Consider the following 14,719-nt stretch of genomic DNA (forward strand, 5'->3'; position numbering starts at 1 on the left):
TAGAAATACATAGCTACTTATTCTAAAAGAACTTGTAAACAAGAGTAGATAGAAGAAGTTTTCTATCTATGTTGGGTGACTGCTGACGTGATGTAACAACATAGTTCAAGGCATAAAGCTTGTCAGTTGAAACTTGACTATAAATCCCTACTATCATCTACTGCTTATTTTAAGATTCTGCACAACTTCAAATCTCCTCTATTACTCACTAAGTTACCACCGGTTTGCATTGTTAGTATTGTTTAAAGAAAAATTGAATAGTATTTAGTCTTATGGGATACAATACTTAAAATACCACCAAGTTTATCACGAATTGACAGTGTATGTTTGCACTAGACCACTTCAAATTATATTTTCATCATTCATACACATTTGATTGATTGAATTCCTCTTCTCATAATGTCAACTCCATCATTTATAGTAACCGCCCTACTTATGGAAATACTACAAATGATCTCAAAATCAATGAGATAAAATAACTGACCAATTTTTTTTTTTTTTTTTAAAAAAACGATCGAATTCTGAAAAAGGGTATAAGTTGATCACTTACAAAAGTTCGTACTTTAACTTATACAATTATTAGTAGGGTCTAAATTGGTACAACCTCTAAAATTAAAGGGTATAAATTGAAAATTTCTCCAAATTTAAAGATAATTTTGCAAAAAATAAAATAGAGAACTAAGGCCGTTTTTTATAATAATTTTATTATTTTCTTAATTATGTATATTTTCTCATCATTTTTTGAAGAGCTTTTCAACTTCATTTTTAAAATATTTTCGTTTAACTAGTTTTTAAAAATAGAACACCGGAGGAAGGAATTTGTTTGTTCCTTCTATGAAGGATTTCTATGGATTATGATTGTTTTTTTTTTTTTAAATGAAAAAAAGAAAAGAAAAGAAAAGAAAAGAAAATCATATTAAAAAACAAAAATGTACAATGTTCTCAAATTGACAGTTGAAATATTATGTTACACAGAAAATATTAATAAGTTAGATACTAGATAGCTACATTGCATTAATGTAGGGTTAAATTTTGCTATTTTTCATTTCTTGTAATTATTAGCCTGGAAAATATGAATGCTATAAATATAATAAAAATATTAAAAAATAAAAAACTTGGATATTATGTACATGATATATGTGTTTCCTTTGTTTTTCACATTTTTTTTCAGTACTTGAAGTTGTGAACAAGGACAAAACCATCTTTGTCTTTTAATTTTGGACAAAGATACACTACTTGTCACCGAGATTTTGATTTAATAGCATTTTGGTGTGTCTTAAGTTTCCAAATTGGACTTTTTAATTTCAAAACTTTAATCTTAACAATTTTAAGTAGAGGTGTTCAAATATACCAACAACTCGAATAACCCGGACTACCCAACCCAAAATATAAGGGTTGGGTTGGGTTAATTTTGTTTTTGAGTTGGGTTGGGTTAAATCTTTTTTTATTTTTGTTGGGTTGGGTCGTGGGTTGGCTAAAAAAATTTTGGGTCGACTCAACTCAACTCGAATTTTATATATATAAATAAAATATACTATATATATTTCTCTTTGTTAAATTCAATTACTTTGTATGGATTAATTTATGAATCTTAAATATTTTTTTTAAAATTGTTATGATATTTGTCTTTATTTGAAGTTTGCAATAAATATCTTAGATATTTGGTATTTATATTTTAATTTATAAGATTTTAGTTATTAGTCATGTGTTGTATATAAATTTACATATTTTTAATTAAAAAGAAAAAAAAAGTTATATCCCGACAATCCAACCCAACCCAACCCGAATTCCAACAAACATCCTTAACCTAATCCAACTCAATCCATGTATATCCCTAATTTTATGTTATTGTCGAGTTTGAAAATTTAAGAACAAAATTGTTGTCAAGTTTATTAAAGAATAAAAAACGTTGTTTCTTCTTAATTTTATATTTTTTATAAACTAAAATTTAAAACCTCCAATAACATATCTTTCGATGTTTTAATGAAATGTACTTTTTTTTTCCCTTTTAAGACTAGCATGTTTGTTAGTTTGTTTTTCTTCCGAAGGTTTGGTTACCATTCATTTTTTCCAATAACAAATTAGAACAACAAGAAAAAATATTATTGAGAAACATGTTTAAATTTATATTGACATTTCGACATTTTTATCGACCGTTCCACATTTTCATGGTTTTGAATTCAACAGAGTAAAAAATAAAAAAATTAAGATCATAAATTATGTGTTATAAATATTGATATAGATCACGATTATTTATTATAGCTCTCATTCGAGTTATAATTACCATGATTGACGTTATTGTATGTGGTGTATATTATAAACTAGGATTAATGCTTATTTGAATCTCATTCACTTTCTCTTTTCTTTTAATTTTAAATTTCATTTTTGTCGTTAGATCTTCCTAATTTCTATGTAATCCCACATATATATATATATATATATATATATATATATATATATATAATATATTATATATATATATATATATTTTTGTACATCTTCTATTTTTTTTCTTTTTGGAGCAGTTAGTACGAGATTTATGAAGAAATATGTTTCCTGTAGTTTAACCTGTGTTTACGTTGATTTACGTGGATGTGGTTTGATCTCTAATATTTGATCATTTTATTCTCTCTATTTAATGTTTACGCTTGATTTGAGGAAGAGAAACATGTGAATATTTTTAAATTGAAGTCTTGGAAGAATGTTTGTATTTTTAAAAAACTTATATCTTCGAGGAGTGTTTAGCCTCAAAAGTTTAGGGAATCATTTGATTGTTGAGAGAATTATCTCTAAATTCTATGGAATCTTAAATTTTTGAACCCTTCAAACGAAGAATAGCTCATATATTTATAAAGTTCTCATGTGAGTTTGGGTTTGGTTTGTCCAAAGACTTAGCCATTCGACTCAATTAATTAGATTTTGGGCTTGGTTAACCTATGGGTCAAACTAGACCAATATTTGAGCTCAATTGAACATGGGCCTAAATATCAATACCAAATTGGACCAAGTTAGCTTATTCGACTCAACAGTCATGGTGGAAACACACGACATCATTAGCATCTGTCAATTTCTGCATACAATTTCAATTTGGGACAAATGTCGGCGATTAGACCCAAATTTGATAACTTGTAATCCTGTTATTTAATTTGAAAAATGACATGACAATTTGTGATTGGTCAAAATTTCTCATTCAATACAAATCTCTTAGTTTTTTACCTTATTTTTTTCCATTAATAAAGGAATAATAATAAAATGAAATTTAAAATCGTACAAACATTCTTTGACAAATATACGTATTCCTTCATAGTATAACCATATGTCTTACTCTTTCTTTTTTTTTTTTTCTTTTTTTTCTTTTTTTTCTTTTTTTTTTACATAATTTCATATTTTATCTTTCATATAACGTGCTTAATGTCTTATTTCATTTTACTCCAGAACATTTGAAATTTTAAATGAAAATATATCGCTTTATTTTATCTCTTTTATTTCTTTTAAATTTTATGTCCAATATTTACGACCTAAACTCATATAAGTATAGTTATTAAAAAATTAATATTTTAAATATTTTTATTAATCCAAATCATAAATGGGTGACAATGAAAAAACTATTATAAAAGTTATTGAAAAAAAAAAAACTCTATTTTTTTCTCACAAAATACACGATTTTAACTTTTATGGCTCTTTTTCTCTCTCCCTTTGATTTGGCTTCCTCTTGTGTCATGAAAACCCTTTTTCTTTGTTGCAGCAGAATTACTATGCATTACTTTTGTGCATGCATTTGTTGACAAGATAATCCTTTAGAATCAAGGCTAGATATGTAAAGTCACAAGCTAAAGTTAATTAACTTTTAATGAACATCAAGTCGTACACAATCATTTAGAAAAAAAATATTATGATTTTTCTTTTACTTTTATTTATTTATTTGAGTAGAATTTTGGAGTAAATAGAATATTTGAAACACTATAATCATTTTAGTTTTAGATGTTAGTTATGAACTGTCATCATATATATTTGATGGCGGATTACAAACGGCAATTATATTCCATGTCATCTTAGGATACGATGGCAAATTATCTTTGATGACGATTTTGAATCGCCATCAACTTTTCCGTCATCGTGTTGTTTAGAATGGCAGTTGTGAACTATCATTTTATCATAACTATTTGATGGCAGTTTTGTATGATGGCGGTTAGGAACTGACATCATACCCATGTTATCATACATAATACGATGATAGTTAGGTACGATGTCAGTTTGTAACTAACATAATATAGGTCATGGATGACAATTAGGAATTGACATTGATTCTAATCAAAGTTGTTTTGTTTAGATGACATTTAATAATTGTTATTGTTGTCAATGCCAGTTTAACACTGACACTGTATTTGTTATAACCTGCAACAAATTATTAGCAAAATATGGAACCAAATCTTGCATGAACAATTTTTCTAATATTAATGATTCTCATCCTCTGTTTCGATTAATTTCTTCACACAAATATTCAGCAAAACAAAGACGAACTTCCAATCTATCATATCATTTCAGTATTGATGATCATTTGACAATTGAATTTCAATATATAGCTACATAGCATGTTTTCCAACCTATACAAAAATGTATAAGATCTACCAAAATTTCAAAAAAACATCTCCAACAGCTTGAGAACCAAATAATGCTATGTGATATGTATCAAAACAACATAATGCTTATGATCTACCAAAATTTCAGAAAACTCTCTAGCAACTTTACAACCAAAATGCCCAAAGGGATATACCAAACGTTCAGAGCAAAATCCATATATTATAGCACCATGCATGCAACCCGATCAAATGTAGTTTGATATATGCTCTGTCCACTCAACTCAGACCTCATTGAGTTCTTCTTTGGTAAAAGGGTTCTTAATATTAAACTACATCAAAGAAAATATATAAAAAAAAATATTAGAAAAAAATCATTATCAATAAGTTCACAATATGTAAAAAGTTAGAATAGTGACATATAAGGGACTTGATAGGAGTATCTGAATGATGTAAAACTTCTCTCATGAACTTCATCACATAGTACCCACACTCTATGCAACCTTTTCGGCGAAGACACTAAACCGCAAAATTAAATAACAATAATTAAGATTTTTTTTGTAGATGTAATAGTAGCTAAATGATTATAACTCAATTTTATTTGCCTTTACAGGGAGCCATGCCATATTGGCACTTTTTTGTATTTGATGAGTACTTTTAGTCATATACATTTTCATTGTCCTAAATAAAATACAAGAACATCCAAAAACAAATGCAGACCTTTTAACAAACTCACATAATTGAAAATTAAACTATATTAATACAATATTTAATAAACTTACATATTTATAGCATGTTTCAGATCATCTAACTTGCTAGAGTGTAGTGAGTCTTGCATGTATGTTAACAACACATAATATCTAATGACCCATATCAAAAGAAATGAAAATGAGTATGATTACATACTTATCAAAAGCTACATAAAATCCAACTAATATACAATAATGTAACTCTTACTCAGGATTGCATGAAATGAGCACCATTTGTCGTGGTTGATCTGAGAAGACTATATATAGAATCTTTGCTCGATTGGCCAGTGTCCCAAAATAAGATGTGATGTCATTCAAATCTACTACTTTGAAGGTATTCAATACTTCTAATCCTTCAAAATACCACTTTGAAGCCTACACTCTTTGGAAGTAATTGAAAAGCATAGATTCCCCGTCCAAATTTCCCAATAAATTTTCTTGTATATTAATGTGAATGCCATGGTACTTTTTTTCTGTTAAAGAAGGGTGAACATTGTGATTCTTGTAAGGCTTGCATTAAAGTCTTTATAGATAAATCTTCAACTCAGTGGCAGAACACATCTATAAGGGTGATCGAGAATTGATATTTTATTGCCTAGAACACATCTATTCACAACCATCAAAGAATGAACATGAAATTTGATGTAAGAATTAATAAATAAAGAAAAGATAAAGAATACCTTAGAAACTTGACAAAGAACCGACCTAGATTTCAATGTGGGGTCTTTAGTGAGTCAGAGATAGTCGTTTGTCTCACAGAGTATTCTAAAATTCTTGCATGCACTACAAGAAATCGCAGTTCTCTCTACGCCCCAAATCGTCGGGAAAGGGTAGAAACTGCATCAGGAGATCCTCTCCCGACAATAGATGGTTCATCGGGAGTTTGATCGAGAAAAATCCATCGAGAGAGGAACTTCCAACGCATAATATATGACGTCTACAGTTCTAGGAACTCCCGACGTCCTATTCTATGCATCGGGAGTTCTAGAACAACTCTCGACAGCTTGTTTTATGCATCGGGAGTTGTAGAAACTCCCGACGCTCTGTTCTATGCGCTCCCTATGACCTGTTTTATTCATGGGAGTTACGGAAACTTCCGACACGCTAAAATATGCGTGGAGAGTTCCTTCATTGGTCGAATATTGGCTTTTAATTTTTTTTTAATTTATAATTTGTAATTTTTTTAAAAAAATTGATCTGAAAAATTTATAAAGCATCATTAACCAACTCAAACAGATTCATATAATAAATAAAACAAAGAAAACGAAGTCCATATTATAAGAAATAAATGAAAAGTTACAAGATCCTACAACAAAACAAAGTCGATACTAAATAAAAGAAATTTGTTTTCAGAAATACATAGAAGAAATAAAATGAAAACAACGTCAATAAATACAGAAAAGAAAACAACGTCTGGAACACAACATCTTGAACAATCGTCCAACCTCATCTCCGAACAACATCCTACAATAAAACAAAAACATTCAAATTTTATAACCTTTAAACATCCACAACACGTTCAAACTTTATAAACAAAAGCATCCATAAATGTCATAATCGTCCAATAATACGTTCAAACTTCATAAACATCCATAAACACACAAAAACTCTAAGTTCAACGGCAGAACGAGCAAAATAAGTATAATCAATCTTTACCTACCCTCCACAAAATTTCCGATGTTCATAAACATAAAAAAAACACACGAAAACCTACAAGTTCAACTCCAAAACGATTATAACCGAACTCTACTCACTCCCACAATATATTCAAACTTCATAAACAAGAACTAACACACATAAAACTTAAACTTTCTCCTCAAAACAATCTAAACCAAATTCGACTCAACCCCCACAACACATTTGAACTTCATAAACATTCATAAACACATAAAAACTCCAAGTTCAACAACAAAACGAGTAAAACGAGTATAATCAAACTCTACCCACCCCCACAACAAACATGAAACTTCTTATATACATAAAAAAAAACAAACAAAAACCTACAAATTCAACTCCAAAACGATTATAACTGAACTCGACCCACCCCCTACAACATATTCGAAATTCATAAACATTCATAAACATACAAAAATGACAAAACGAAAAAACGACAAAACGACACAAAACACATCAAAATCCAGTTGTTTGGCTGTCATAAATGCATGATAGCCAACAATTCTTTATCATAAAGACAACTAAATAATGAAGTAATCATACCTAATTCGATGACCCTCCTCTCTGTGATCGTATGTCTTCAATCATTTTTTTCATTTTTTTCATTTGTCTTGCATGATCCTCTTTCATTTTTTTAATGTCTTCAAGTTCTTTAATCCTCGACTGAGACTGTTCGAAATTGCCTTTCAATTCCCTCACCTCCCTCTCCGTTCCTTGAGTAGATGACGAACTCGATGAGTTGCTATCCCTTCTTGACTTAGGTTTAGGCCCCAACCTAGATCTTTTGAATATCCGAGTTGTCTACCCAAAATCGTCTCACAAATTTCATCCCCTGTTAGTGGTTGAGAACCTTCTGGAGTAGAGTTGGGTTGTAATTCTAACATTTGATTCTGGACATATTAATTAAATGGGTAAGTACGAGCGACTGAAGTTAGAAATGAAAAACAACACGAAAGTAAAACAAAAAATATTACATGTGCATTTTCAGCTACCTCGTTCACGAACTTGCGACCTTTAGAGTGTGTTTCCCTCAATAGGTCAATACGTCATATTTCTTGACCTTCCTTTGCCTGCAACTCTGCTTGAATTTGCAGGAATGATTTCGATCCGCCTACGTGATCGAACGGTAATTTCTCTCTATTCTTCCTGTTCGTCTCTGATATTTCCTACATTTGAACAAAAAAAAATAGAAAACAAACATTATATAATAGTAAATAAAGTAAATGATACACGCCCTAAATTATTCTAACATGAAACGCTTCACTCTCAAAGCAGTCACACAAGAAATACCAATCTTCTAGTCTATTTTTAAGTCAGCTAGGCAAGTTGACATGTGCTTGTTGAGGATCTTCACATTTCCTATAATGTCTGTGCAAATCTCCTCTAAATTCTTTGAAGGAGTTTTGCATTTGATGTTCAAAATGATTAAGTCGTTGACTGGATAGATCAAGCATGAAATGAGGCTACAAAAGAATAAAGGAAGAATTAACATATATGATATTCCTGACTCTTAGACTACAATTGACTCTAAAAGAATAAACTTATAACTTACCAACAATTGACTCTTAGCCAATTCTATAAACTCGTTTGGAACCTCAGCAAAAGTATGACATCGTACTGGAAATGCAAATCTCACGGCGACACCAATTGCATTACTAAATCATACCGAATGTTGAGAAATCGGCTTCGTCTCCCTCTCATTTATCACGATTGTAATTTTGCCATGTTTTTAGACGTATTTTTCTAACTCGATGTTCTGCGAATGCTCGCGTTTCCTCCGAGTGGATGCTGAGCTACTATATGAGGAATAAAAAATTTAAAACAGTTTAGGATGTATTTCAGTTAATTGAATATATTTCAAAATATACTAACCTGAAGTGTCACCCACAGAAGATCCCGTGTTGCCTAGATGTATCTCTTGCTCTTGGAATTCTTCATGAGCCTCTTGTTGCCTATTAGGGGTTGACACCGTATCTATACAAACACAAAAAAGATAAAACAATATTAAATTAATATGAAATATGTGTAAACAGAGAAAGAGAATTGAGTAGATACATGATTACTCATCATCGTCATATAAATTAAACAATTCGTCAGCACTTGAACTGTTATTGGGAGATAATTGTTCTTCATCATCATTTATGAAGTCATCATCGCCATGTCGAATAATTGGTCTTTCCACAACTAGAGGATCAACGTCAACTCTGCATAAAGTAACCTCCTCAATGGTTTCATCCACTCGGACTCTACCGACAATTTCTAGTAAGTCTTGTGTGCATTTTCAACATCATCCACTTCTGATACATCCCATATTCGCTTATTTTGGACTACTTGAACAACTTTCCAATTTCTACCATATTTTTTTGTTATCAATGTAAAAGACTTGTTGTGCTTGGATAGCAAAGATGAAATGCTCATCAACATACCAAAAGCGTAATGTATTGATCAATTTGTATCCTACATCTACATGTGTCCTATTATTTTTGTTGTTATTCGTGTCAAACTATCTACGCTTGAACAAAAAAACGCGTCTTTTGTTCGCATATTGGAAATCTAATACTTCGTTTACAACACCGTAGAAATTGTTATCCACATTTCCATTCCCACTGATCTCCCCGACCACTAGGACTCAACTATTTTGTGTAGCTCGATGATTATCACGCTCGACAGTGTGAAATCATACCCCATTAACAATGCATCCATTATAAGAGCGCACGTCAGATAAAGGTCCTATTGTAAGTGAAAAGAAATCATTGAAGATATTTTCTCTCCCACGCCGTTGTAGAACCTGATAATTAATTATACATTAAAACTGGCTACAAAAAATGAATCATCTCTCAACTTCCAATTTGTGTTGATGTCTTATATATAAGTCAGAGGCGCTTTGAACTTCACAACGAATTAACCTCAAGTGTTTCCTAGAAAATTGATCATTTGAAAGTTATATTAAAGGATTTATCCTAAAACTTAGAAATTTATAAAGTTTGAAACGTACTTGCGATAATATGTTATTTCTTTACAATTGTTGAGAATGTACCAATGTGCGATATGCTTTTCCTCCGCTAATAGTGTCTGTAAAGTTGATGCCCTTAATGGTCATACTCTCTGCCTAAATAATTAAAATTCACCAAATATCTCATAATCGAGAATGTTATCATCATTTCGTTCATCTCTATTGAATCTCATTTCAATCCCACTTAGATATCGCAAGCAGAAGTTCCATGATTCATTCATTGCATATGCTTCCGCTATAGACCCCTCAGGACGTACTTTGTTTCATACAAATTGTTTTAATGATCGTAAATTTCTTTCAATAGGATACATCCAACTGTAACTGACTGGACCCACCACTTTGGTTTCATATGGTAGATGAACAGCAAGGGTGTACTATTACATCGAAGAAGGCAGGCGAGAATATTTTCTCCAACTTACAAAGTATGACTATGATGTCTGCTTGTAGTATGTTCAAATCACTTACACGTATTGTTTTTGCACATAAGTCGCAAAAGAATGTACACAATTCAACAAAAGCAGTGGATACGTTCTTCGGTAGGTATGCTCAAATACCAATAGGGAGTAGTCTGTGAAGCAATACATGACAATCGTGTATTTTCAGCCCCGATATTTTTCCATCTTTGTCATTCACACATCGTGCTATGTTAGACATGAATCCATCAGGAAATTTCACTAATTTCAAATACTTACAAAATGAAATTCATTCACTATTAGTTACCGTGTACGTTGCATGTGCTTTTACAAATCTGTTATCGATCTGTATCAAGTGTAGGTCCTTTCTTATCTTCAAATCTTGTAAGTCTAATCGAGCGTTCGTTGTATCCTTTGTCTTTCCTTAAATATTTAACAATGTGCCCACCAAATTGTCGCCTATGTTTTTCTTAATATGCATTAAATCTAATTTATGTCGTAACAATAGTCTGGACCAATATGGAAGTTGGAAAAAAAAATACTTTTCTTATTCCAGTTTAAAATTCGTTTCTTTTCTATCTTGCTTTGATGGATGTTTGCTAAGCACAAAAAAATTCAACATATTTATTTGTTGAAAGAACTCTTATGCATCTATTACGACTGGAGGAGGTCTATGTTCAACTTTTCCATCATATTGCCTACTTCGACGCCAACTATGATTCTCTGCAAGATGACGTCGATGTCCCATAAATGATATTTTTCCTCTTATCCCGAAGGACGAATTATCTTCTTTGCATATTGGACATGCTTGATAACTCTTCAATCACCAGTAACAGAATCATAAGTTCGCACATCAATTGTCCATAACTCTTTCAACTCTTCAATCAACGACTGCAAGTAAACATCAATTTCCTTTCCAGGAGATTTTGGATAAGGTATGAGCAAAGACATGAAGAAGTTTGTTTCCTTCATGCTTTCCAAGGGGGTAAATTATAAAGAATTATCACCACGGTCCACATATTATAAGAAGTACTCATATTTCCAAATGGATTGAACCCATCTGAAGCTAATCCCAAATGAACATTTCGAGGATCTAAATCGAAATGAGAAAATTAACGATCAAAATGTTTCCACCCCTCTGCATCAGCAGGATGTTGCAATACATCCTCCGTTTCAACTCGATTATCTTTATGCCATCTCATGTCAGAAGCGCCTTCTTTTTATGCAAACAATCGTTTTAATCTTGGTATCAATGGAAAATGACGCAAGACCAGTATTTTTTTTTTTACCCTTGCCATCATTAACTTTGTACTGAGACTCACCACAAACGGGGCATTGTTGCAAATCTACAAATTCTTTCCGATACAATACACAATCATATTTGCACGCATGAATAGACTCATAACCTAGGCCTAAATCACGCAATTTTCGCTTAGCTTCATAAAATGAAGTAGGTATAGCGGTGCCAGCTGGAAATGTTACTTTCAACAATTCCAATAACATGTTAAACAATTTGTTACTTCAGTTGTTGAGAACTTTGATATGCATCAACTTCACTAAAAAGTTCAAAGACGAAAATTGCGAACAACCAGGGTATAGTTTATTACGTGCTTCGGACATTAAATCCTTGAATAAGTTCATGATATCTCTTTCTTGACCATTAGAGGATATTTCATTCTCAATCCCTTCTTCATTTGCATCTTCGTTTTCAATTGGAACTTGTAGATCGTTTATAAGATTCAACATCTCATTTTCTTCGACAACATTACTCTCTATACTATCTACTTCAACATTGAATATTGAATGAGTTGTATGACTTTGAAAACCTCTAGATAAGTTTACTGGCTCTCTATGATATACTCATTCACATTATAAGGAAGATATTCCATATGTTAATAGATGTCATTCCATGATATCTAATTTTTTCCAATTTGAATTCATACAATTCTTGCATGGACATCTTATTAGTCTGGAATCATTAACATGAAACTTTGCCATATCTAAAAACTGAGATACTTCTTCTCTATACTCCACTGATAACTTATTCCTTAGTTTAATTCATTCTTTATTCATCCTTAAAAATAAATCTTTTTTGACCAACTTGTAATCCAAAACAATAACCTGTATTAGAGGACAAAGTACAAAGTCTTTATTAAGCATGAATTTTGATTAATTTAATAAACAATTCCAAGTTTGTTCGGAGAATTTAAAATTTTAAATAATCTCTAATAGGTGATTTGACTTTTTTTGCTTTTGATGTTATTGATTTTTTTGCCCCTAAACTAAATCTAAAATTAAGTAATAAGTAAAAGGGGTCCCTTTTTTTGCCCCTAATGTTATTAATTTGGTTTGAAAACCAAAGATTTTTAGGGGTATAGAGTTGAATTTTCCTTCATTAAGTTAGTTGAATTAACAGAGGTGGACACTATGTGATGTATCGTTTTACTTATACATGTGTCAAACACTCATAAACTAAATAACATACATCAGTTACTCCTCTCATTATCAATTTGAATATCCACCTCTTCATGTTTATCTTTTGAGAAGAATCCCTTTAAACTCTTTTAACAAATGAACACACTATTGTCATATCCTATAAAAGAGAACGGACAAGTCTTTCACAAGTACTGCCTTGAATAGTTGATTCAGATTAGTCAGACTAAGCTGCTTTGTACAATTATTAGAACTCAAGAAAATTTTAGGCTTCAGAAATAAAACTCAAGAAAATCATCAACTTCTAAAACAAGTTTCCTATCCATGCTCATCATTAGAGACCATGGCATAACTTTTAAGAAGAGTGATGATTAAATGTTCATAGAATTTTCAATAGAAGTTTTAGTCATATACACAAACATCATAGTAAATTTGAAATATATTTAAAATTAGTTTTAGTCAAACAAGTCACTAAATCCTTAACCTTAATAATTAAAAGGAAAAAAAAAAGACTCAATCCACCAAATCGCAGAAATGTTAACATCCACAATGCACAATAACATCCACAATCCACCAAATTGCAGAAATTGTAACGTAATGAAATATGTCAATCTCAATTATGGAAACAAGGAAGGAAAAAATCATATGCTAGAAACATTAGATTTAATTTAAAGAACAACAAATGAGATAGATGCTAAATGACAATAAATCAAAGCAATAATAATCAGATTTCAAAGAGTATCAGATTTCAAATTCATGAGAAATGAACCAATCGCTTGAATTCATAAAATAAGAGAAAGGAAATAAAAGAGATGTAGGCAAACCTGTTGAAAGCTTGCGAAGGACACCAGAGCGGCGAATAGCAAGCAATGGAATGGCGACGACAAGGAAATGAACGGCGAAGGAAAAGGAGAAGAGACGCGAAGAAAAGGGATTAATGGGGTTAATGGGGCGATGGCAAGGGAGGCAGCCACGGAAGGCGGGCCAGGTAGGGCAAGTGGCAGCAACGACGAGGCAGAGGCGCAAGAAAGGGGAAGGGGAAGGGACGCGACGATGACAAGTGTGTGACGACTAAGGGTTTTAGTTTGGGTTAATGGGGAAGAAGGGGAAGGGACGCGACGACGGCAAGTGGGCGGTGACTAGAGTTTTCAGTTTGGGTTAATGGGGAAGATGGGGAAGAGGAAGGGAAAGATCTGGTATATACCAGATTGGATCTCCTGATGACCTGTCTCTTATACACATCTAGATGTGTATAAGAGACAGGAGATAGGGCCCTTACGTCATCAGGAGTTCCTTAGGAACTCCCGACGGTCCCTTACGTCCTCGGGAGAGACCCTATCTTCTGACGATCGAGCTCCCAACGATAGATTTAGGCGTCAAGGGAGCTTCTTTTTCTTGTAGTGATGTTAAAATCAATCGTTTAACACTATGAGCAAGTCATCGAACCCCAAGACGCCGAACTCTAAACGTCGTCGAACCCCCCACCGTCAAAACAATGTTGCGAACTCCGAGCCATCGAGACCCACACCGTTGAAACACACATTGCGAACTCCAAACCGTCAAGACCCATGTCGTCGAACTCTGAGGCGCCAAAATCGTTGATTGAAGGGAATAAATCTCCAAACTCTAAGTCATTGTCTGCCTCATTGCCATCGTCAGCCACCATCTACCTTATTTTCGTCGTCAGCCAGTATCGACTAAAACGAAAACTCCCTCGTCAATTGAAGAAACCAGCACACGCCAAGTGGTTGTGGGAAATTCGAAACGCTGCCGCACGCGAGAGAGGATGAAGCTCTTTAGGGTTTTTTGCACTAACAGAGTCGTTTAATTGTTAGTTAGATGGCGTTTTCAATAAGAAAA

At 32.3% G+C, this 14,719-nt stretch overlaps 1 long non-coding RNA gene across 1 annotated transcript; it reads right to left on the reverse strand.

The window, feature by feature from the left end:
* Positions 1-8,577: 8,577 nt before the first annotated feature.
* LOC120070637 lies at positions 8,578-14,071 on the reverse strand. The gene is made up of 3 exons (XR_005480000.1): positions 13,684-14,071; positions 8,873-8,974; positions 8,578-8,796 (listed from the first exon to the last, which is right to left on the reverse strand). It is a non-coding gene; the product is annotated as an uncharacterized LOC120070637 (long non-coding RNA).
* Positions 14,072-14,719: the final 648 nt, after the last annotated feature.

This window comes from Benincasa hispida, chromosome 2 (genome assembly GCF_009727055.1).
Source record: "Benincasa hispida cultivar B227 chromosome 2, ASM972705v1, whole genome shotgun sequence".
Lineage (NCBI taxonomy): Eukaryota > Viridiplantae > Streptophyta > Magnoliopsida > Cucurbitales > Cucurbitaceae > Benincasa > Benincasa hispida.